The 24,382-nt window shown below is 39.8% G+C and overlaps 1 protein-coding gene and 1 long non-coding RNA gene across 9 annotated transcripts in view; both read left to right on the forward strand.

Annotated features, from left to right (window-relative positions):
* DIP2C (disco interacting protein 2 homolog C) overlaps positions 1 to 24,382 on the forward strand; it is a 309,412-nt gene that overhangs the window by 55,283 nt on the left and 229,747 nt on the right. The window contains exon 1 of one of the 7 annotated variants that reach the window (XM_068174119.1): positions 4,133 to 4,200. The exons of the other annotated variants lie outside the window; for them this stretch is intronic. The gene's annotated coding sequence lies outside the window, so the exon portion shown is untranslated. Of the gene's footprint in view, positions 1 to 4,132; positions 4,201 to 24,382 lie in introns of those variants that run through there. 7 annotated transcript variants of the gene reach the window in all.
* On the forward strand, positions 15,189 to 22,397 carry LOC137463151 (uncharacterized). Of its 2 annotated transcripts, none has more exons than XR_010993851.1 (3): positions 15,189 to 15,230; positions 16,377 to 16,497; positions 22,256 to 22,397. It is a non-coding gene; the product is annotated as an uncharacterized lncRNA (long non-coding RNA). The 2 variants fall into 2 exon arrangements; XR_010993852.1 differs by lacking the exon at positions 22,256 to 22,397 and adding an exon at positions 17,554 to 17,809.

Here is a 24,382-nt window from a genome sequence, read left to right on the forward strand (position 1 = left end):
TAAATATTTTATTGGAGGAATAAAATACCATATAGCATTATTTTCATCTTTCTGGGTTGAATAGTCTGTCTTTTGGGGATGTTAGAAATTGTTGCTGGTATTTGATTATTTTACTTTAATAGATCATCTGGAGTTTTAAATATCTTACGAAAACTGCTGTAAGTTTTCTGCCTGAGCAAGAGTTTGCTGCTCCCTTCTTCCCTTATAGCCATGCTGCTTTGCTGCTTCTCAGCCTCAGTGGTGCTTGCTGGTGGATGAGATGGCCATACAAACTGCAGGGATCAGACAGCTGAGACAGGCACCTAAGACCACTGTATTTTTAGTCCAGGATCAGGCAGTGAAGCTTTATTTTTACTTTCTTTTAGGTTTTCTGAATTTTGACTTCTGTCTGTGACATGAGGAAGGTGGGCTGACCTGATGGAGGGAGTAAAGAAGATGGAGCCAGGCCCTTATCATGGTATCCAGTGATAGGACAAGAGGCAATGGGCACAAACTGAAATACAGAAAATTCTGCTAAAGGACAATAAACAAAGTGGAGACATCTCCATCCTTAGGGCTATTCAAAACCCAACTAGTCCTAGTCCTGTGCCATTTGCTCTGATCAGTTCTGCTTTGGGTAGAGGACTGGACTAGGTGGTTCCCAAAATCCCCGCTGACCCCAATTCCTTTGTGATTCAGTGAATTGATACAAAGAGCTGATGTGGGGGCTACCAGACACTGGCACATGTGAAAGCAGCATTCACTTAGCTCTCTGAGCAAAACATTGCAGGGATGTTAGTGAGTCAGTTGGCAGCAGAGCTTGGTACAGCCCATTTATATGGACATCCCTTAAATTATTCTACTTACTGTCTATTACTCTGGGAGGTGTTCATACTAGTTTGAGAAACTCATCTTAAGTAGGTGTAGGGAAAATTCTTTCCTGTGTTTCAGGATGTGAATCGTCTTGCACTGCCCAAAATTAGGAAGACTCTCCACCCATAGAAATATTCTTGAATCTATATCCTTTCTAACCCCTTTGGTTGCTCACAATCAGCACACGGGATAATGTTAGCTAAAGGGGAAAATCGTGCACCAGGACTGAATAAAGTGAAAGTTTCCAGTCCTTTGGGCTGCAGACTCCTTGTTGCTGTTTTCAGTCACAGGAAGAGATGCAGTGGATCTGACAAGCCCAGCATGTTCCTGGCCAGCACAGATAGTGTTAGGAAGGGGTAAGCACAGGGCAGTGCTTCCCTGGTGAATCCCCTGAACTTCCTGCAGTTGGCCAAGCCGGAGGCTTTCCGAGCTGTTAGCTTGGTCATCTTGTCAATAGTCTGCAATTAACTTACTTCCCCTGAATTTTTTCCGTAAAACCATTTATACTTTTGGCCTCTGCAGCATAGAGTTTCACAATTTAATGATTTTGTTTGTGTGGAATGGTCCTTTTGTTTTAGTCGGATTCTTTTTTAACCCACTGAACAGTAATTTCTGTGAATCCCCATGAGTTTTTTGTGCTTACAAGAGAGAGGATAATAATTCCAGAAGTTAGATAAAATATGAAACTGCTAGAGAAAATATCCTCAATAAGATGGACCTTTGGCTTCATCCTGTGTAACAATTCATTCATTCCTGCAAATAATGAGGTGAAATTCCTGTAAAGTCCTGCGAGTAGTTCTTAAGGAAAGTGATATTCCAGGCAACTGGGCAGCTCCTGTTTTTGCATTGACTTCCTGTCTCTCTGAGAGTATATTAATATTTTTTTGGTTTTTGCCTTTTAACCACTCTTCAGCATTTAAATGAAGTATCTCAGTAGGTGACAGCATCCAAAAACCAGCACACAGCTAGAAGAGCTGTACAGTTTGAGAAACTCAGCATATCTATATCTGAAGGATTCAAGCTTTGTTTGAACAATAGGGAATTAAAATGTTCCCAGTTTTCTATGTATTGTTTCTTTCTTAAGCTTTCTACAGTGACTTTGAGATGTGAAGAGGTGGAGTGAGAAATTAAGGCAGTTACAAAATATCTCAAAGGTTAAAAAATTGAAACATGTATTCATGGCTATTTCTGTTCTGACTCCAAAATGACTGAGGAAAATGAGAACAAGAGATTAGGAAATGGCATTTAAGAGCAGATTAATCCAAAAAAGGGAGTTGAAAATTTTGCAGTTTGCTTTCTTTTCTCTGGGATGTGTTTTAATAGAGAATATGCATTCCTGTTCCCCATGCTTTTAACAGGTATTATATCACTGTACTTTTTACAGAGGTCTTCTAAATCTAAGAAGAAAATTGCTGTGTGAAAACTGATGAGATCTTTTAGAGTGTCACACTCAGAATCTGCTTTAATAGCCAGATACCAGGTGGAGTTTAGCAGCAATGGCAGCAGGGAGGGAATTCATCTGGGTCCTACTGCAACTAGTTTTCAAGCAGATGGGTTTTTTAATTATAATATCCAGGATTTTTTTATCATTAAAACTATCCAGGCTTATATGGAGAAGGGTATTTTGGTGGTGAGGTTTGAAAAACTTGGAACTCGATTCATGATCTTGACAAAACAAAGAAACCTCATACTTGATGGAATACCTCTGTTATACCAAAAGTGTCTTCGTTTATGGTTATCTGATCATAAGCAAATATAACTGTCCTAGTTTTTGGTTTTGACTTAGGTTGGTAATACTGATGAAAGTCTGTGAGAGTAAAGATATCTCTTCTTTTCTAGCCTCTCATCATCCTCCCACCCACAGCCCCCCACGTGTGATTTTGTCGGGGCTAGTGGAGTCCATTGTTCTGTGTAGTACTTGTGTTTACCTTACTGGAGAATAGTGGGGAAAAGAAATACACAGTGTTTGACCTGTGTCAGTTGTCTTTTCAAATTCGATTATACTGTGTCATTTATTTCAGCCAGCCAGTTTGTTAATGAAGGCTTCAAGTGAGCTTATTTACAGCTGTGCTGCAGGGGGATGTTTAAGGTACATTCTCCTACATTGATTTGAGTCAGTGCTGGACTTCATTGGCTCTGCTGCAATGTACACAGCTTTAGAGATGTGTATGTTGTAATAGGTTCATTATCTGTGCCCACTGGATCATCTTTTTTTTTAATTTAACACTGCTGCTGCTTTCTCCTAAGGAATAACCAGTGTTTATGTTGCAACTTCTTCCTGTGTAATTAATTGTAGGGTTTTTGTATTGACTCCAGGAAGTCTAAATGGCAAAACAGAAGACTAAAAGGAAAAACATGCTTCATAAGGTGGTTGCCAGAGGTGGAATCACACTATTGTTATTAGGGTAAAAATAGTATAAAAAAAGTTGCATCATGTCAGTGTATGTCCAATCAGGAGAACTCTAGTTGTGAGATACCTTTGGTTCCTGCTTGCCTATACTATGGAAATATGGGTATCTAAAAAGTAAAGTTATGTTTTCAAGATTGTTTTGAAGCATGGGATTAAGCAGCAAGATTAATTCCGTATAGGATCAGTTCTCAAGGTTAACATGAGCCAACTGGGTTTTCTAAACCCATTGTTTTTATCCATAAGATGCAATTTCAGGATTGTATATTTTCTCAGGCCCTTTGCAATTAGATTTTTAACTCCTAATTGCATTGCTTTTCCATACAGCTTGCCACTGAGACTCTAAAATGTGTCATGAGAAAAGGTTTGAGTTAAATTTAGCATGTCCTCTTCATTTGCAAATGAAGGCACAGGAACATAAATGTGTAAATGCCTGCTGCGGTTCGGAGCAGGAGAGTTACTGAATGGCTGCTCTCCCTCCCTCCTGGCTCCCTTTCTGAGCTCTCTTGTGCCTCTTCTGCTTGTGCACCGTGAGTCACACTGATGTCATTCCCCACGCTGGCAAAGCAAAACTCGGCAGATCCGTGACTTTCTATTCTGGGATTTACAGATTTGGGGTTTGGTAGCATTGTATACATCTGAATACAGGAGTAGCAGTTTTACTGTTGTGTTACCCCCACGACTTCATGTGTCCCACAGGTGATATCTTTCCCATCAGTAACACCTGAATGATAACATTTTCTTGAAGTTTTTTCTCTTCCCCTGCCTACTCCTCATTAACACTTTTCATTAGTGGTGATAAAGCTTTATCAGCTAAGAGCTGTCAATACAACAGAGCAGTCTAGAGCCTGGAAGCTGCTGTTCTGGAGACTCCTGTGTAGTGTTGGAGCTCCAACCCCTGCAGTGTTTCTCCCTGCAAGGATCGTTTCCTTACTGAAATGGTGAGGATCCCAACAGAACTGGAGGTTTCTCTTTCAAATACCTTTTCTGTGGAGGTTTGTCATACTGAGCTGCTTTTTGGAAGTGAAATTGGACGTATTACTAGCTCTGTTGAAAGTGAGAATGCAAGTTACTGAAGCCTAAAATTACTCATCGTGATGAAAAAGAATTTTTATTAAAGGAAAACAGTGCTTTTTCTTTTGTGGTGTGCAAGGTTTAATGACTGATGCATCAGCTATGAAAAACCTTCAGTTTCTAGGTCTGCTGGAAAAACTGGCATATTGCAGTTGGCCTAGATGATCCTTGTAGGTTTTTTCCCAGTGAACTATCCTATCCTATCCTATCCTATCCTATCCTATCCTATCCTATCCTATCCTATCCTATCCTATCCTATCCTATCCTATCCTATCCTATCCATCTTTTCCTTTTCCTTTTCCTTTTCCTTTTCCTTTTCCTTTTCCTTTTCCTTTTCCTTTTCCTTTTCCTTTTCCTTTTCCTTTTCCTTTTCCTTTTCCTTTTCCTTTCCTATCCTTCCCTCCTTTTTTGAAGTTATAACTAGAGATACTGCAAACTAGTTTTTACATTGAACTAACCACATTTTCAACTATCACTGGGTTGCTATAATTGTAATTTATTTTCCCCAAATCGGTAGGAATGTAGCCCATACATGCATGCCAATTCTGTATAAGATTCCTGAAGGAGGAATGTCTCTTGTTTTTCCATCTTGCATTTTATTGAAATGCTGAGTGTCTGTCAAGCTCACTTTTGCTCAATGTCTAAAATTCTTTGAGCCTTCTGCTTTGCCCTGTGTAAGCCTGACCATAACAGGACCCCTCAGGGATTGGTTTACTCACAACACACAATAAAGTAGGTTGTGACTGCACCCAAATATTAATGGCAGCTGTAATAAAACATAGGCATTTCACACTTAATAAAGACATTTTCAATAGCTTGGGGATGTAAATAATTTTGTATATATGCTATATTAGAAATATTGCTGCCTTCTACTTTTTGATCATGTAATAGAAATCATGAGACAGAAGTCAGAAGCAGCAACCAAAGGTAATATAACTAAGTAGTTCTTTTATTTTAAGGACATAACTTGTGGAGGCATAAAAAGTTTAGTCCTTGGAATATTACTTCTTACACACTGGAAATGGAAAAAAATATTGAAGACATTGTGGCTAAAATTATCTAAAGCATGTGGCATGCACTGCAAGAGAAAAGGAGTTAATTAACCAAAAGACTTCAACAGGGTCTACATATAGCATTTCAACTTCTATAAGCTCTGAATTTTGGATGCTGTTTAGTGTGCGCTTAATTAATTTTCATTCCGTGAAGGTAAAATTCGATGTGGAAAAGTTTATTGCAGTAATCTTGTAATAAGAACATAACTACAGACAGAACTGATCAGTATTTAAGGAATACACTCTTAATTCACTGTAGGTTGAAAGACTGAGGCTGGGTTGGAAAGTTAGAGTCAGTAGCTCAGATAGCAAAATGCTTTCTGATTGCTGCCTCCTTTTCGGTCTTTGTTAGAATTTTGAAATGACGTCGTGTGTTGTAACTCAGATCAATGACATGAAAACCAGGAGAGATCCATGGTGATGACTTTAGATCGACCCTGCTACTGCTCCTCAGGTGCAGTTTTGCTGCTGCGCTCTGATGGGGAAACGGTCTTGCAAAACTGCGGCCATTCTTTCCGTGGTTCCATTTGTGCAGGACCACACTTTTACTTGGGATTATTCAAGTGTAGGTGGCTGTGATGAGAATTGAATTCTCTGTCTTTTGCAAAGCAAAATGCTTGTGTGCGCTGAGATGTAACAGTGTCAAAAGTCTCCTTGTTATCCAAAGTAAATGAAACAGATTTTCTTGTTAAGACCAGAAAAGTCAGCATTAGAACCAACAGGTTTACTCTGTGATTAAGAAGTATCTCAACAAAAGTTTTGTTCTTGCTTAATGAAAGGAACTTCACAGTGGATTAATAGCATTAAAACTAAGGCTGTGGAAAACAGTTTTAATACCAAAATAATTGTTTAAATAGGGCCTTAATTACAGTGATTAGTGTAGTTATTATTGAGTGATAATATGTTCCAACTCAAAATTTTAACTGGGTTTCAAGTATTACTGTGTAACTATGCACAGTAAGGGTTACTTTGTTTGAAAATTATGTTTTGTGGTAAGAAAGTAAAAGACTAATTTGATTCATATGTATCTGGTGTTTTTTGTTTCATATAAGTTACCTTGAGAATGGGATGCCCAGTGGAGTTCACAGGGGCGTTTCCCTGGCAGTTCAGAATGGAATGAAGAATGACTTTCGCTTTATTTCTATTTATGACTACTGCTCACTCAGTGTTTTCTGGGTAATGTTGCAGTTTTTATGTCTTGAGGCCAGGATGTTCTCCAGAATAGGAGCTTTTAGGTGCTTCTTAAAGGGTCAGGTTTTGCATATTGTGTGGCAGTGGATTAGGGTTGGAGCAACTCTTTCCTTCCATGTGCTGCATATCTGTTGTTAATATATATTGTGGTAGCTGTGATAAATTCAGTCACAAGTGTCATTGTGTTCCCAGTTGGGGTGGTTTGTTATGCTTCATCCTTGCCAGTTTTAAACACTTCTTAAATTCCTTGGCCAGTTGCTCCTGACCTCTATTTTCATTCTGTAATGGCAATTTTTAACAGAGTGGGCCCCATGTAATAAGCATTAAGAATATGTTCACTACAGAGTTTAAATAACAGTATTTGAGAGGAAGACATTGCCTTTTTTTCCGTGCAACTCATTGAATAATTTTATGTATCAGCAAAAAGTCTTGGGCCTAAAAGTGATGGTGTCTCATGTTGGTTGAGTTCAAGGTTGTGACCAGCAGGCTGCAATGATGGCCAATTTTGGCAGAAATAAGAATTTTAACAGGATTTTTTTTTTAGTGTGATTTGATTTATGTTCTGACTCTTACACATGAACAGCTAAGCCATGATTCTGCTTAAATTTAAACATGTAAGTATTCCCACTGGCTGAAACAAGACTGCCCATGCTTAAGTAAATGTAGGCATTGGTGTTCCCAGAGCTGGAAGAAAGTGGAAAATGCTCTTCTGCATTTGCTGTTCATTCTGAAAAAGTAGTGATGATCTCAAAAATGTAACCAAAGCACTAACAGCTGCAGTATATTTAATTTTAGAATGAACATAGCCATATTACTCAGGAAATACTGTGTATTTAGTTAGGTTGATTGCAAGAATTTATGACACAAACTATAACCATTGGACACATCAGATTAAATGCTGCATTTTAGAATGGCACATTTGATAATTATTTGTAGTCCTTTGTTGTAAATATTAATGAAATTTCAGTTTATATATTTAATTCAGAAGTGTAGACACTTAATCTTTTGTCTTTTACTTTATGCTGGGCATAAATTAAATGTTTTGGACTGTGTATGTCAGGAGGTAACCTTGTCCTCCTTCAGTTTTGCGCTATTTAAAGAAAGTGAATTGGCTAATTGGATTTTGTTAAATTTTTAGAAGAATTCAGAATTTAAGAATAACATTTCACACAATGATTTCAAAAGAAAGCTTGGAAAACCTTGGTTGAGTAAAGTCCAAATGTGAAAAATGCTGGAGATCTGAAAAGTTATTGATCTTGGCAATGTTTTTTCTAAGAACTGAGCAAAACGTAATTAGTGATCTGGAAAATAATTGGCAATTAAAAATGGTCAGAGCTCCTCAAGCAGAGGCATGAAAGTTTATATTCAGCAATTGAGTCAAGTGGGATGGGAACTGGGCTTGGGTGGCTGCTCCTTTTCCAGGATAATGCCTGAAGGGAGCAGATGAGGCAGCATGGCTCACAGCTTCACATGTTGCTTTAGGCTGGGCTTTCTTAGCTTTCCTTTCTTAGAAAGAATGTCTTAGCTAAAGGCAAGTCAGAAAATATACCCTGAGATCAGAGCTGCTTTATACTGGCAGATAATTTTAGTAGCAGGACCTAGATATGTCTTTCTCTTTCTCATGGATATTGTAGTTGTGAGATGAAGAAACATTTAATACCATAAATAGTGATAAAATCTCTTCACAGTATCCCCAGTGTACAGATGTATTTTATTTAAATATATCTAGGAATTGTCATTGTATATGTTTTTATGAAAACCTATTTTTATAAGAACTGCATTTGAAAATAATAACCTCAAAATTATTAACCTCCAAATAACCTCATTGTCATGTGAGACAGATGACAGCTTATGCCCTAGTCTTATTTTTTTTTCAGACCTTTCAACTGTGCAAAAAGAAGTATCTCTAAAGCCTAATATATATAGTTGCTGATGTGCCTGGGGGGTTGCAATGCAATATTGCCTTAGTGTATTAATGTACTTAGTTCAAGTTCTCTTTATTGTTAATTTGCCAAAAATTTGGCATTTCTGAATCATTAACAATGGGACAGTTGATTTGCATATTGGCACAGGGTTATGGTCTTGGGCCAGACTGTACAGCTGAGAAGCTGGTCTGGTCTCTGTGGCACTGGTAATTGAGATGTTACAGAGTTTCACAGATAAGAGCTGTCTGGATCCACACAGTGGAACCTGAAACATTTTTTATAAAGAGTAATTTTTACCTCTTTGATCACTGGGGCAATTAAATCCCTGAGTTTACAGTTGCAGATAACTGTGCCATTTTTGACATCTGTGTTATGTCCATTGTCACAAGGGGCCTTGTGTTTTAGCAAGCTTGTTTGACTACATTCATGTAGTGAAATATGATGTCTTTTTTCTGGTTATTTTTTATTTAAATATAAAGGTGGCTGAGCAGTAGGCCCTGATGCAAGTGATGCAGACTATTCTCCCCCTCCCTTGGACCACCCAAAAAGCCTGCCTTGCATTGCCATGGATATAATGGATAGAATAGTGATCCTATCCATGGCAGGAGGTTTCAGGATTTCATAGCCATGCAGGAGCAAATGGTCTGAGTTCCATCTACTCCCCTTTGCATCAGGCTGAGGGTCTGCTAGAGCAGAGGAGGTTGGATTCTTCATGTGCTTTTTGCATCCCAATCATTGGTCTTGGGAGGGTGTCCTCTACACCAAGGTGGGTTGTGCTTCCTCAACCTGCCCTTCCTCCAGGCTGATTCAGTTCTACGTTTGTCATGGCATTCAAATCCTGGTGTTTATAAAGGTTTGCTAAACACTTGAAATTTATTTACTATGTGGTAAGACACATTTTTCTTCTTGCCTGGCTTTCACTGCATAGATTAGTGTTTTGCCAGGGGTATTGCAACACTTCATTATTTAAGTGGAGTGTTACTTTATAATGTATTCAAGCCAGTTCAAGATCTGTTGTTTTAATGTTATCAAATCCTGGTATACGGTGATGGATGCATTCCTACTCAACAGAAGAAATCTTCCCATTTCCTGAAGGTTTATGTGCAGCCTGGGAATTTAAATTAAAAAAAAAAAAAAGTCTGTCAGGACCTTTGAAACAGAGTAGTATTTGGTGCCACCAGTGTAAATGGTTTCCTTCAAGGGACTTTCAGGTTTACTGGCTACTGCATTGTCCTCTTCATTGCCTCCCCCTGGTCTTCTTAGTACATCTTTTATGGTTTTACCTAGGCTGTTTATTAGGTAGGACTGTAATGCCATAGGTGTGTAAGAGATCTAGTCTTGCTTAAGCCACTTGGGCTTTTTTCTGTCTGAAGATAATAAATGGTGTAGATCCTTTAATTACAGTAGAGTGTGGTTCAAACCACTGCTGTTGAGTGTTGTGGAAAGTGAGAGGCAGGGGCAGTCATAAGAGTTTACAATATAAATAGACAGGAGAAATGAAAGCTGGTACATGAGATGCATTATTATCTCCTTCAGCTATGAACAGGTAGGGTCAAAAATAAAATTATATATCTAGTGTGAGTTGCCTTGGTGACATTTGAGGTGAGACAGAAGGAGCCCTGTCATTATAAGAATGGTTCTAATTAATCTCTTTTGACAGAGCAATATAGATGTGCAGTGCTGATTTTTATTTATATTTTATACAGTCAGTGTCAGGCCTGGTCACTACAGTTTATTATACAAAAGTATACAAAGAAGTGATTTTTACCCCAAAGATGTTACATTCCAGGGTCAGAAGAAGTCCTGGTGAGCAGAGACGGCCGGGGGGGAGGCAGGGTAAGGAAGGTGTGTGTATTGTAGTGTTGACAGATCTCATGGCTACACAAGAGTCACTCTCAAACCACAGGAAGCACTTGGCATCTTGCAGGATAAGGCCTCTCCAGGTCATCACTCAAATAATATCCTCCTTGTTGTACTGGTGATAAATGTCTTTTGAGTGCAGAAGAAGCACTCAAGAAGCAGCTCCACTGGTGTTGGTAAGAAATGCAGGTGCTCAGTATCTTTGAATTATTAATTTAGAAAGAATGAGATGCAGAATACCTGTGGTTTTTTGTGGAACTGTTTAATTTATCTAACCTGTATGTATCCTTTCACCTGTTTCTTGAAAATACATGTAAATATGCTGCATATTGACTGTCCTGTTGGCTGTTGTAACCTTGCAGAAGCATAATGGTGTAAGCTTGTGGAGGGAATATTCTCCATATAGATACACCCAGAAGCAGTGGTGATAGCTGGGGCCATTGTATGGAGCTGTCTGTGTGAGACCAAATGTATCAAGCCTTGGAGGTTACCTGCTTCTTGCTATAGGATCAGCCAGATCACACAGGAATGAAGGCACCACAGTGTGGTTTGTCATGAGCTGGGATTTTCATGCATACCTGCTGCTTGGACAGAAATTTTCAGTCCAGCACATTAGAACTTGTATTGCATGTAGAATTTAATTCTAAAAAAAAAAAAGTGATATTGAAACAAAATGTTTGTTTTGTCATCTCTCTTCTGTGTATTTTTTGAAATGTGAATATAGAACACAAAAGAGATTTCCCATAAAACTGGTTGTGATAACTCAGCCCTGTGTAGCAGTAGAGCCGAAGGGGTACATTCAATTCTTATGCTGACCCTTGTGGGTCCTGGCAACCGAGTGGAGAATATTGGTTTATTTTGGCTAATGGCTGCACAGAGGTCTTGGGTGGACTTTGTCAGAGCTGCTGAAGCTGTGAATCATCTTGTGTAAGGATAGATAGCAGTTTGGGTGTCTGCCTCTGATCAAATCATTATAAGGTCCCTATGTAATCAAAGGAAAAGAACAGGTTTTTTTTGGACACGATTCACCTGATCCTTTTTTAGACATCTGAGGGTCACGTGAATTGCAGCCCAGGAGTGTCTGTCTCTAACCATTGTCTAGGAGTGGAAACCAGATTAATGAGATGGATTCATTTGACAAAACTGAGACATCCTAGCCAGAGAATCTCACTATTGGTATTTGCAAGGTTTCTGATCAGGCCCCAGACAAATTGATTCAGTGACTCTTTCTACTGCCAAACAATGGGAAAATGGGACAGGAATCCTGACTAAAGCTTCTATGTATTCTAGAAATCCAAGTAACCTGATAAGTGGATTTTAGTTAAAGTTATTTTAAGTACTGTATATATAACCAGCAAGGTAGAAAAAAAAAGGATTAAAAAAAAATACATGGCTTTTCATGCGAGAAAGAATGGATTCCTTTGTTACAGCTGGAATAAGATTTGTTTGTTATAATCAGAATAAGTCCATTTACTTCAGACTTCAGGGGCCTTTCAGTTCCAAAAGCTGCTTTACAGATTTTACAGCTATCCCACTCCAGACTGATAGTCTGTGGATAGATGCATCACAGACACCAGACACCACTGTGATGCAGGGAGCTGATTCTCTTGCAAGATCTGCTTAGTAGAAATGACAACAAGAAAAGTCAGAGCCTTTATTCATGGCTGGAATGCATTTCAGATAATTTCCAGGTATGTTCTTCTATTCCTGGGTTCCTAACATGTCTAGAAAAGAAATGGAATGAACCAGCACATTCCCTGTTCCAAAATTGCTGGGAGCTGTTCTGGTCAACATGCCTAGAAAGGCCCATCCCTCTGGGACGCCACTCCACATGGGCCACGTTGGATCCTCCCTGCAGGGGTTGACAACATAAGTGCCATGGACAAGGGACATCATTAGGGACATCTGGGGAGCCTGCCCTCTCATCTCCATTTCAGTCTGCACCCAAAGGTCTGTGGCTGGTTACTGATTTTAAGAGGGCAGTGTTGGCTTCAGTGCAATTAAAGTTCATTTCACAGCCCTTTCAATTTGCAGGGTTGTATTTTCTTGTAGGAACAGAAGTTTCTTACCAGGTATTTCCATGCTTATATGGTGGAAACGTGTTGCATATTGCCCAGAAATATATGAAACTTTAGGCACTGAGTTAAGTGTCCCTATAGGTGCCTGTGAGGTTGTTCCTGATACTGCTGAAGCATCTTCACTGCTTGCAGTATCTTGAAGTACCAGTTGCTCACTGGGTAAGTCATACTGGTACTTAGGTATCGTATTTTCTCAAATCTGCAGAAGGCATCCTAGTTTCCTGGCATTCAAAATTAAATCTGCCTTAGTAGTCTTCATTTAAACTACACGACAGGCACCCACTGCAGCCCACTGCTTAATTTACATTTTCATGTGATATTTAGGAAGAAGCATTTTTCCCTGGATGAAGTTTTCTGTTAGCATAGAGCTGAATTATTTTTGTTTCATTACAGAAATATTTTTATTGGCTTCATTGGGACAATTTAGTATCAGTGAAGCACACAGTGTTTGGCTTGTAAGCAGCAGAATTTAACATGCAATGCAACTTAAACAAAAATGCAGATTTGTAGATCTTTTTGTCCTTTTGAGCTCTAGACTATGCTCATTTAACTAGTGTTGCATCTTATATTGATTATAGTGCATTTAGATTTTAATGAACATTTGCATCCTTGGCATTTCAGCTTTGGGAAGCTAAATGCATTTAATTATTGGCAAACAATTTCATTTAAGGGTTATTGGTGTATTTGTTTATCAAGATGTTTTTAAGTCAGTCTTTCAACCATTCACAATTCTTCTCTGAGCTGGCATCCCTTGAACACAAGAAATCACTGAAGGCCATCTGTATCTCTTCCTGACTTGAACGGGACTGTTGTAAAGTAACTAGATCCTTTTGAAGAGCTTCTGGCCCATCTCCTAAAAAATGGCAAGGTCTGGAACAGGGGAAATCAAAAAGCATGAGATTATAATTGGCACTTTATGAGCATTTGTGAGGTTTGTGTAAACTCTGTTGCTGCAGCAGGCTGGGCATGGTCAGGTGGGAAAGGAGTAGAACAATATGCTTTGGATGAAGAGATGTTACGTAATTCCCTACAAAGAAAGGGTTTTTACCTCTTTGATCATTGAACCATCTTCAGTGGTTGTACACACTGAAGATTTTTTGGACTTCAGCTTGTACTTGTCTTGTATGTTTGAACTTCCCAACCATGATGTTGAAATACTAATAGAAATGCTAGGTTCAGAATGCCTTTTAAGTTCCAAATTACACTAAATTTGCTCTAGATCTGCCCTAGATAAGTCAAACTAAACTATTGAAACCAGAGTGGCTTAGGGGGTTGCCTTCAGAAATGAAATCATTGTGACAGCAGACTTTTTCAAGTTAATTCTGACCAGCTGAAAAAACCTGTATTGAATGCAACTTAATTATGCAAATTATTTACATAATTGAAAACACATTAAGGGCCTGGTTGAGGAAAAGGTGTATATGGGAAGTTATAATGTGCCAGTCTGTGGCTTTTAGTGGTTTAAATAATTCATTTTAGGGTTTGTGCTGGTTCTGTTTTGTTTTGAAGGTACTTCCAAGGTCTGGGCTGTTGATCAAGAGGAAGAGAAAAGGGATTTGGTGATTGTGAAATATGTTCTTCTACTGGAAATCATTTTGTCCCTTTGGGGGATCTGTGGGAATTCACCTCTTGTCCTCCCTCTTGGATTTGTGTCAGCTGCAGGAATGGGTGAGACGAGTGTTTGGGACCTTCATCCTTTTCTGTCTTCAGAAAAGAGAATGTGCTGTGCATCTGCCCTGGCAGTCAGCTGGAGACCAGAAACTGGTGGTATTTTTTTCAGCTGGCAAAGGCTGGGAACATGGCATTGAGCTCAGCTGCTGGAGGGAAGAAACACCTTCAGCAGCAATGCCTCCACATAATGACCCAAATTAGGGGTTTTTTGGCCTCAGAGTGTTTACTGAGCCAGAACAGGGGCCGTACAACTGGGTCTTGGTCTCAGTGAAAGCAGGAAAGCTGTCATTTGTCACACTGTCCCTGGTCCCACCGGTGTAGGTGCAGGTGATGGGAATGTAGAACACCGTAACCTTTTCAGACAAGTTCTCCAAGCTTTATCTGGTAGAGTGTAATGGTAAGCAGCCTTATGAAGAACAGTTTTGTTGGTGGTGTTCAAGGCACTTTTCTTACAGCCCACCGATGTGACTCATTAGTAGCAATGCTGTTTTAGCCTGTTCTGACTCTTTAAAAGGAGCTAATAAAAACTTCTCTAAAAACCCTGGTGTGTTTAGACCGGTCATTTCAGTAGTAAAGCTCTTATTTGTATAAAAAAAGTAATATATTAAGTAAATGCAAAGAGTGAAGAAGGCCAGGAGAGGGGTTTGTTGGTAACAGAGCCAGCAGAGTTTCCCTCAGGATAAAGTTCTGAGCAGCACTCACGTGAATGTTTGTTATTTTGTGCTGCTTCACTCTTGTTGTTCAGACACAGAAGGTCTTATATCCTGGGATGGGATAAGCACTGATTCTGGCTTGCCATCGCTAAACTCTTGAAGCAGCAGTAAACTTGTGGTTTCTGCACCTGTCTTCATGGATTAGTGCCCAGAACCTGTAATTAATGTGAGTCTTTGTGTGTCTAATTTGCCTTGAAAAATTAGACTTTCACCCCAGAATGCACTTGGTGCAACATTCAAAACAGCCCGTGCAGGCTGTGGCACTTGGCAGGGTGGGATCAATACACAGTGGGAGCTGGTGGCACCGGCTCCAGCAGTGGCTCCCTGGGTGGCTTCTTGGCCTGCTTTTGCCTGTGTGTCCTGCACATGCCCATTAGGAAATCCCAGATACTTGTATTTGCTCTGTGGTAGGTCCCCATCTCCAGCCATCCCACGTGGCCTTGTGGTGACAGCACGAGGCAGAAACAATGCAAGGAGCGTGTTTTGGCAGTTGTCCTAAAATCTTTCCTAGAAAGAATGTGAAATTGCTTGTCAAGGAGACAGATGGGATTTGCAGGCTGCTGGGCACAGGTAGTGCATGGGCTCTCCCTGAGCGCGGCCGCCAGGTCCCGGCGACGGCCTGGAGCCGGGGCAGCTCCCAGAAGCTGGCTGGGTACCATACTCTTACCCATACTCCGTGGGTATCATCTATGTGCTGTTTCCCAGGAGGCTTCTTTTAAACTGGTGTTGTCCTAAAAGGCTTCTGAAAAGCACATGCATAGCAGTGTCACTCTGAATTGCAGTAACCAGCTTTGCCAGCCTCTTCTTGCAGGTGGCTTTGGTTCACGTGGCAGGTGATGAGTATGGGTATGGGTAAGGAAGGGTTAAGGGATATAGAAGATGTTGAAAAGTTGGAGCCTGACTTCCCAGTGGGTTGTTGTCATTGATTACACTGTATAATTGGTATGAATTTATGAATACTGTGAACTTACTTACCAAATTAAGAAATAATAGGAAGTATGATGCACACAAACCAGAACAAGTTGTCAGAAGAGACGATTGAAAACTATGGTATGTTAGAAAATACCAAGTTTCAATCTTGCACTCTAGTTTTAAACATGACAGTTTTTTAAGAGCTAAGCAGCAATAGCTATGGAATATTTGACCAGCAGCTTTGTCTCTGTATAGCTGACACTAAATGCCAGCTGAAGACTGTTGATGGTGATTTTATGCTTTCTGGGAAGAGCTGAACTGGGAGCCTGCCAGCCCCTGAAGACAGAGATAGTAGGATTTGTTTTCCAGAACCAATTTCTGGAAATACTGGTCAGGAAAATATGTGGCAAGTTGTATGTACTCACCATAATGTTGTAATAAGGGGACTCTGTTTTAACAGGATTTTTGCAGCCTTTTTATGAGAGGTGACCATGGCCTCAAGGTAATGAGGTTTTGCTCTTGGTTTCTTTTCAGCTGGGATTTCACCATGTGAGTTAATTGTTGTATTTGGTGAGGATGAAATAGTGCACACAAGTACCAACTACCTTGTACTTATTACAGTCAGGTTTTATTTTAACTAGGGACCATTTCAATGCTTGGGTAATTCCGATTGCCAAACCCATTAAGTCCTTGCCCAAAGTGGATCATGAGACTATGTTTAGGAAATTACTGAAGTGGAACTACTTCAAAATAGTATACCAGGTGATTTTCCTGATTTTTCCCGACATATCTTTCTTTGTGCTATAAAGTAGACTACAAAAGTGATACAAATTTGAGTTTTTCTTGTATCACCTGGAGCTGCAGAGTAGAGCTTATGTAACAGAGAGGCAGAATAATTGAAGGAGCAGTACAACTGCTGAGATACACGGTGCTTGATGTTGTTTGTGATAAATGTAGCTAATTATTTTGCTTTTAGTGGTGAAATTATTATAATCTGTCTGCAGTGTTGATCTAGACAAACACAGTTATGTTTTGTTCAACTCCAACCTTACCATTAGCAGATTTCTTTTGCATATTGTTGAGGAGGAAAACCAGCTTCCCTGAGCTGGTCTGAGATGTAGTGGATTCATACTGCAAGTCTGGTTGGTCACTGATCCTGCTCAAGCAGGAGGTAGACATTTGGACATCTAAACAACCTGTCATTTCCCCCGATCTATTCACACTAATAATGCATTGGATTGCAGAGATGGTATTGTCGCTGTTGAAGTTAGAAAGTTGGCTGAGTGTTAGGGTTGTTGGCATGCACCTAATGCCATTCTCTTCAAATTTTCTAATCCAGGGCGACGCACACGTGTCCAGGCCCCATAGCAGTGACAGAAATGTGCTCCTGTGGGTTGGCAGGTCCCTCTTTGGAGGAGGGCTCTGCTCTGGCAGTGCTTGGCAGCAGGCTGGGTGTTGTGCTCTCCTCCGCGGCTCCCGGGTTGTCATGGGGATGTGTTTTCAGCTGGTGAGCTGAAGCAGAAGGGAGTTGCACTTCAACCAGTGAATCAGATCTTAAAAATGCTGCAACAATATCACATAAAGGTTTGGAGGCTTCATAATTTTAGGCAGCTCTCAAGAATAATTTTTTTATCAGGTATGTTGTCTTACTATGAGACCGCATTTTCCTTCTGTAGGAGATTGATTACTTGGAAAAATATTGCCTCCTCCAGCTTACATATTTCCAGTTTTGCAGTGCTGATCAGTCTTACTCAAACATGCCTTTGTTTTCATGATCAAGATGCAAGGTCTTCTGCCTTTCCCTGCTACTCATTCCAGCTCAGAAGCTGAAGCTAATCAACAGTGTAGGGATAAAAGAAGATGTAACTCTAAATGGGTTCAAAGTGTATCAGCATGAATCCATCAGAAAGGAAATCTCAAATCCATGAAACCATTGCAGAAGCTGGCCTCCAGCTCTGGGCTAATTTCCTTTCTTCAGTCCCACTGAAATAATTTCTTCAGTGTTACCTGAATATTCAGTCAAACTGAAAATGAATCTCAGGACTGTTTTATTGGAACAGAATTCTTGCTTTCACTTTTTCTTCTATTAGAAAGAGAAACAGGTTTCAAATTTTCTAAAAATAAGGCCAGAAGAATTTTTCTTGCATGTTATAGGTATATCATGACATCCACTTTAATTACAAATTAAATTGAGCGGACAAGTATTTAAAAATTAAACCGTGTGATTTTTATTTTTAATAACTTAAGCCTTTTTAGCTCCTTTGGAAAGTGTCAGCAAATCCATTTACAAAATAACTCTTGATTACTGTCTGTCAAGTCATCTTTTCCTTTCAGAGAAACAATCTTAACTTGATTTCACTTTTGTTCTTGTGACCACTAAGCTGATTTCATCTTGCTAACAATATGCCATGTTATTACTGTACCATAAACCAAATTCCTTAAGTCTTAATATTGTAACAATATTCATCTTCCCAGGATTGTCAGAATTTATTTTTTTTATTTCAGAGATAGGTATTTGGTAGTACAGCAAGGTCATTGTTGAAACCATCTAAGAGCTACTCCTGAAAAATGCAGTCAGTTAATTTAGCTCTCTATGCCAAGGAAATGTAAAACACATAAATAATTGCTATAGCCTAATCTAAGGCAGGAAAAATACTTCTTTACTTCTTTATCTCTGTACCAATCCCTTGAATATAGTATGAAGAATTTTAACAAAATAATAATAGCTTGAACACAGATTTAACTAAACCAATTAATATTTGGACTAAAAATGCTTTCTATTGCATCTCAGCTTTGTAGCTGCATTTCACATCCCCCCGGCAGATGAAGAGTGAGGGATGTTGAGAATGCCGTGGAGATGCACAGTTTGCCCAAAACTCCATGAGAGGTGAGAAGCAGAACCCTGGATTTGCCTGTGCTAGACCTTCCCCATCTTTCTGGTTCTGAGGCCATGATTAAGTTTTATTTTAAAACAAGTTTCTTTTCAAAACAAACACAGCTGGAATTGTTCTTTATGACCCTTTTCTGTGTTTGTAAAATTTGTATTTCTGGCTGTTCAAATGTTATAGGAAAACAGCCAAAATTCCTTTAACTTGTTTTCTGGCAGTATCTTTGTGCCTCTTAGGAACTCTTGTGTTTTCTTGTCACTGCAGAAACCATTAAATATTGGGTTTGGAATAATTTTGTTTACCATCCTTCTGAAGTAGATACAGGTTTCATGGAGTGGGATTAGGAATCTGAAGAGTAGACATAATAACTGAAGGTCAAGTTTGATTTGTCCCTTTTTTCTGGAAACAGATCTGTTCTGGCCCAAACATCCAAATGCACGGATGCATTGATTGCTTTTGGTGCTTTCTTTTGTGGAGGTTTTTATTTCCTTGATGAAGTCAATTTTGCTTGTGTGATACATATAGACAGCTCTGGGACTCTGAGATGAACTGATTAGAAATATGTGTTGAAAGTACAGTAGTTTATATGGATTATGAAGAGAAGATGAAGTCAGCTAAGGGCCAGAATGCAGGGTGTAACTTTGTAAGGTGCTTGACTGTGGAGTAGGGGAATCATCATTAATTGACAAATTTGCTGGACTGTTGACCAGAGTCTTCAATACTAGTGACAGTGTCATTATCTGAGATGGAGTACAGAATGTAAGTAGCTTGGAGAAATGTAAAATGCATTTTCTTCTCATCCCACAACAATAATAATTTCATTGATTTCCATAAGTATAATTTTGCATAAAGTTGAAGTGAAATAATGATTTTCTCTTTTGCTTCCTATAATTGCTCATGTTTAACCAAAACTTGGATATTTGCAAAATGGTGATTCAATGCAGGGAGGAAGTGCAGTAGAGATAGTGCTGATATTTGTAGAAAACTGCTTTGAAATCTGCTTTTTCTATGTTTCTATGATGGGAAGATACTTTTTTACCCCTTTCTCAGTGAACTAAGCAGTGATTGGAAGCAAGTGGGAGAACTGTTCTTTACTACAAATTTTCCCCCTTTTCTCTCTTGTCTTGTTTTCTGGCCTATTGAAACAAGGTTTTATCAGTGCATGGTACCAATTGGAAACTTCTGAAGCTTTTTATGTCTTGCAAATGTCCTCCCACATCTCCTTCTTCCCCCGCAAGAATAGAGGAGAATGAGAAAAAATGAGCAATGCATTTAGGTAGAGGATGGTTTAACAACCTTTTCTGAATAAAAGTGGCATTTATTTCACAGCAAATGGCTTTAGTATCATTTTTGGTAATATTATTAAAACTATAAAATAATGTGCTCCTCATTTAAGCTAGAAGAACCCCACCAGCAGACTGGTTAACAGATCAAGGCAGTCAGCTGATGAGCCACATATGGCAGAAACTGCTGCATATGAATTGTTAATGATCTTCACTGAGGAAAATAACCTTCTTCCTGTTGGTATGGAGCCCAACTGGAGTGTGGAAAAATCCATTAAATGTATGAAGATTACAGTGAGTCAGACTTCATATCCTCTCTCAATAGGCTGTTGTGTGAAGCAGTGATTTAGAAATATTTTCTGCTTTCTATAATATTCCTTGGAATCATTTGACCCTGATACACCACTAGTTGAAACACTGTACTGGAGGCTGGATACTCATCTGTGTGAGGCAGAGACAATCTGGGTTGTCTCAAGGAAGGTCTTTGCATGGCAGCATTTCACTTGCTGTTGCCAGTGCTGAGCAAAGGGGACTTGGATCTCTCTTGGCCAAACACTGTTCCACCTGCTGGCATGATACAGAAGGGTTTGGACATCCACTTAGGAGAGGTCACACAGAGCAGCCTGGAAGTTCAGTCTTGCAGGCGAGCAAATCATGGTGGTTTAACAGTGTGGTTGTGTTTTAAATGAAATTCTCTGGGGGGAGAATTAGAACTGCTTTTAGAGTTGTGATGTGGAGCACCCCCCCCACCTCCGTTGGTAACGGCTTTGCAGGGAAATGTGGCTTTGCACGGAAATGTGGATGTGGCCACCAAACCCTGTGGGTCCCTACAGAGCTTGCAGGAGCAGGGTCTTGAATCTTGTGCCTTGGGGAAGCTTTGCTCTTGTGAGCTCTTGCCTGGGTGTTTCCCCTGGTCCTCTGTGGTGTGGAGGTAGAAGTAAAGGGGAAAATCAACAGCAAGGAATCTTCTCTCTGTCTTTCTCTGGCTTTTGAGACTCTTTCCAGATGTGCCATTGAACATGCCATGTGCATGTCATGTGCCATTGTGCATGTCACTTATACTGATGGGAGGCTGTGGGTGAGAAAAACTTCTCTATGCTCTGAGAAAAATGAATTTTACTATGGAATTACTATTGCTAACTTCCTACTGTTGTTAACTTTCTAACTTTCATATTCTGCTATTATCATTGTAATTATAGTAAAGGAATTGCAGTATGCTTGGTTGTAGGCCTAAAAGCAAGGGCTGTCTTCATTTAAGAGTAAAATATGGTATACAAGAGCAACTTGGTCCTTCACTGTCAGTGCTACTGACTTTACTGTGCCTGAATATGGGCCAAATTCAGGAGTTTCTTTTAGCAGCCTGTGGAGCTGGGTGTGTGGGACCTCAGACAGGCAGGCAGCAGGATGGGCACCTGGCAGAAATGCCTGACCCACATCGTCTCTGTCTTGTGTCACCGTTCACTCATCTATTATACTTGCCAAAATATTTCAAGTACTGTAAATCTGCTTAGTGAAATTAAATGACAATGATAAAAGTTTTTCAGGGAGATTTAAATTAATCATTTTTGAGGACTGTTTTGGTTAACTCTTCCCTTCTGTAATTTTTGGTTGTGTTTACAGCAGAACTGTTTTTGGACGAGGGAGGAAAGACTGGCATAAAGGGGCCACAAGTGCCAGTTTTCATTCCAAATCATCATCATCAGGTACTGGAGATGTGTTTGAAGAGAAGAACATCACTGCAAGTTTATCAGTTTAAGAAACTGAGAAAAAAAGTGGAACGCATGAAAACGGAAGACATTATTTCTAGAGCTGTAACATCAGCCCCATTTAGTGCATTTCTGAAACCCTTTCTTACATAACACCACTGGGTAAATTCAGCTCTGCAGAATTTGGCCTTCAGTAAATATTTTTAGATCTATTTATAGTTTGTTAATATGAAAGGGTAAAATTGTTACAACAGAAATGCTTTCTCTCTGCAGCTTCAAGTATTGTCTGTTTATTTTGGGCATCAAAGAAATATTTAGCTTGACTTTTGCATCTCTTAGGACAGCAGTACTAATGTGGTGTTAGCAATGGGGCTAAGGGTGCTGTGTAAACCAGGGAGATTGAAGCTCTGTTGGAGGTTTCAGCCCTGGCAGTCAAATTAAATGATAGTTTTATTTTTATCACTGAGGAGCAATAAACATATCCCTGCAACATGACTGTGAAGTTAATTTTCAGAGATCTGCACTCCCATTAAAACATACGGTTATCTGGCTGTAATTGTTTTCCCTGCATGGCTTCTTTTTAGAAGGCCTACGGGCTATTTATTATAAAACCGTCAACATTTTGTATCCTCCTGCTTTACAGCTTGCTCTTGGCCAGGATGTATTTTAAATCCTGCATGTGGGTGTTACATAGTTGTGCAGCCTCAGGTGAAAATCGGAGGAGGAACTGTGACTCAGAGGTGAAGAGCAGGATTCATCTACCTTCACTCAGAAGCCCAGCTTTGAGGAGCTGGGTCAGAACCGGTCCTTCTGGCTCCATTTATAGCCGCTGGAGGGAAGTAGGCTCCTGCCAGGGGTGACTCACCTGGGGCTCAGTGTTTGCCTGGGACAGCGATGGTGCTGCCAGGGGACCCACTGACACCGCCCAGTGCAGAGGGGTGGCGGCTCCGGTGGGGATGGCCGGCAGTGGCCAAGGTGACCTTGCAGATACACCAGGACTCATTGCATTCACATGGGGGATTGCAGAAACAAACTGTCAGCTACACCATGTCAGAGGGCACCCTTGGGACTGGTGTCCAAGGTTCACACACTGCCTCTGCTCACCTGTTCACAGCTCAAGCCTGCCTTGATCTTTAATCCCCATTCCCTAGCTTGGATTTGAGAAGGTTGGGAAGGGAAACGTGCAAGCATGTATCTCCTTGGATTACGTGACCTTTTAAGACTGTATTAGAGCTACGAAAATCTAACTTTTGATCTTCTACCTTCAGAAGAGGGAACATGTATTTTATCCTGGATGCTTTCACATGTTACAGAGCATCTAAGATAGAAGGAACTCGTGAAAGCATTGCATGCTTGAAATATTTATCTCTGGTTTTACTTTTGTCATGTGGTAACACAGGCATGTGCAATTAAGCTTCAAAGTGTTTAATGTCCATTGATTCGAGTTGGTCTGCCAAGCTGGAAATTGTTTACTGTTGAGTTTGTATCCATCATCAAAACTTCAGTGGTTCTCCATGATAGTTTTAAATATTTTTGTTTCTAATTTGTATCTGATAGGACTGCAGTTTATCATGCACCTGCATTGCTTCATAATGCTAAAAACAAGGGGTTTTGGTGTCACATGCAAATTTATGGCTAGCCCAGATAAAATAAAAATCTGTTGCTCACAACTATTTTTTTATATTTGTTCTTTTTGGCTACAGTATGGAAATGTATTTTATAGAGTTTTTGTTTCCAAGGCTGTAATAGAGCATCACAAGTTGTAACACTAAATCCTTGATTCTGCAAAGAATGGTTACTGCAGAGGAGTTACTCTAACAGGACTGTGCAAATAGTTTGCTTTGTTTTTTCTCTACTTGGGGTTTAATTTTTGCAGTGTATTAGAAGAATCCCCAAGAAGTTGTTCAGTAATGTTTATTACATTCCTTCAAATTAGAGATTTTTTTGTAAATTATTGCTTGAACCATTAACACAAGACATGAAATGAAAGACTGTGTAAAAGTGCTGCAGCTGATAAAACTGCACAGTAACTTGCATATTAGATATTTTGGAAATCTGAATAATGTTGTTCTTCACCTTGGTCCCTTTAAGAACACTGATGTCACTCTAAGTGTGCACAGGCCTCCTGAAAGTTTCAGCCTTGAAACTCTGAGATTTGGAGCAGTGTGAAGTTCTGCATTGCCCTCTGGCTGATCTGTTAGCTTAAGGCCAGTTGTAGAAAGCCACCAAAATCATGTTTTATGTAAATAATGTTAATTAACGAAGATGTGTGGTTCTTTCTTGGTATAGTGGTGTGAATGCAATTTTCTTCACTTACATATGAGCGTGTCAGGTTGTTACTCTGAAGAGAACTTTTCCACTGTGGCATTTTGGTGTGGAGAGGAGAGGCAAAATTTCTGCTTTGTGATCCAAATAAAACTCAGAGTAGCCCTGACATTGTGGCTTGGAGCAGTACAATACAAGTTTTAGGGCAATGTTTTTCACTAGGTGCTCGTCCATGCAGAGGGAAATGCTCGATGCACACTGGCACAGTTCCCTGCTGATGTGTGTCTTGGGCTGAAAAGCAGAGAGGATTTTGATTTAGGCTTTGCTCTTGAGGCTAATTATTTTCTGTCTTCTGGGTGTTTGTGCTCTGTATTCCACTGTTGCCCTCCGGGCTCTTCACTCCTGCCTAATTTTGTGGGATACTGACTCTGTGCCAGTGTGAGTCCAGATTCAAGACACCCCTATTTCTGCTGGACTTGTTGCGTACACAGAGTTCCCAAAGGCC

This window comes from Anomalospiza imberbis, chromosome 1 (assembly GCF_031753505.1).
Source record: "Anomalospiza imberbis isolate Cuckoo-Finch-1a 21T00152 chromosome 1, ASM3175350v1, whole genome shotgun sequence".
Lineage (NCBI taxonomy): Eukaryota > Metazoa > Chordata > Aves > Passeriformes > Viduidae > Anomalospiza > Anomalospiza imberbis.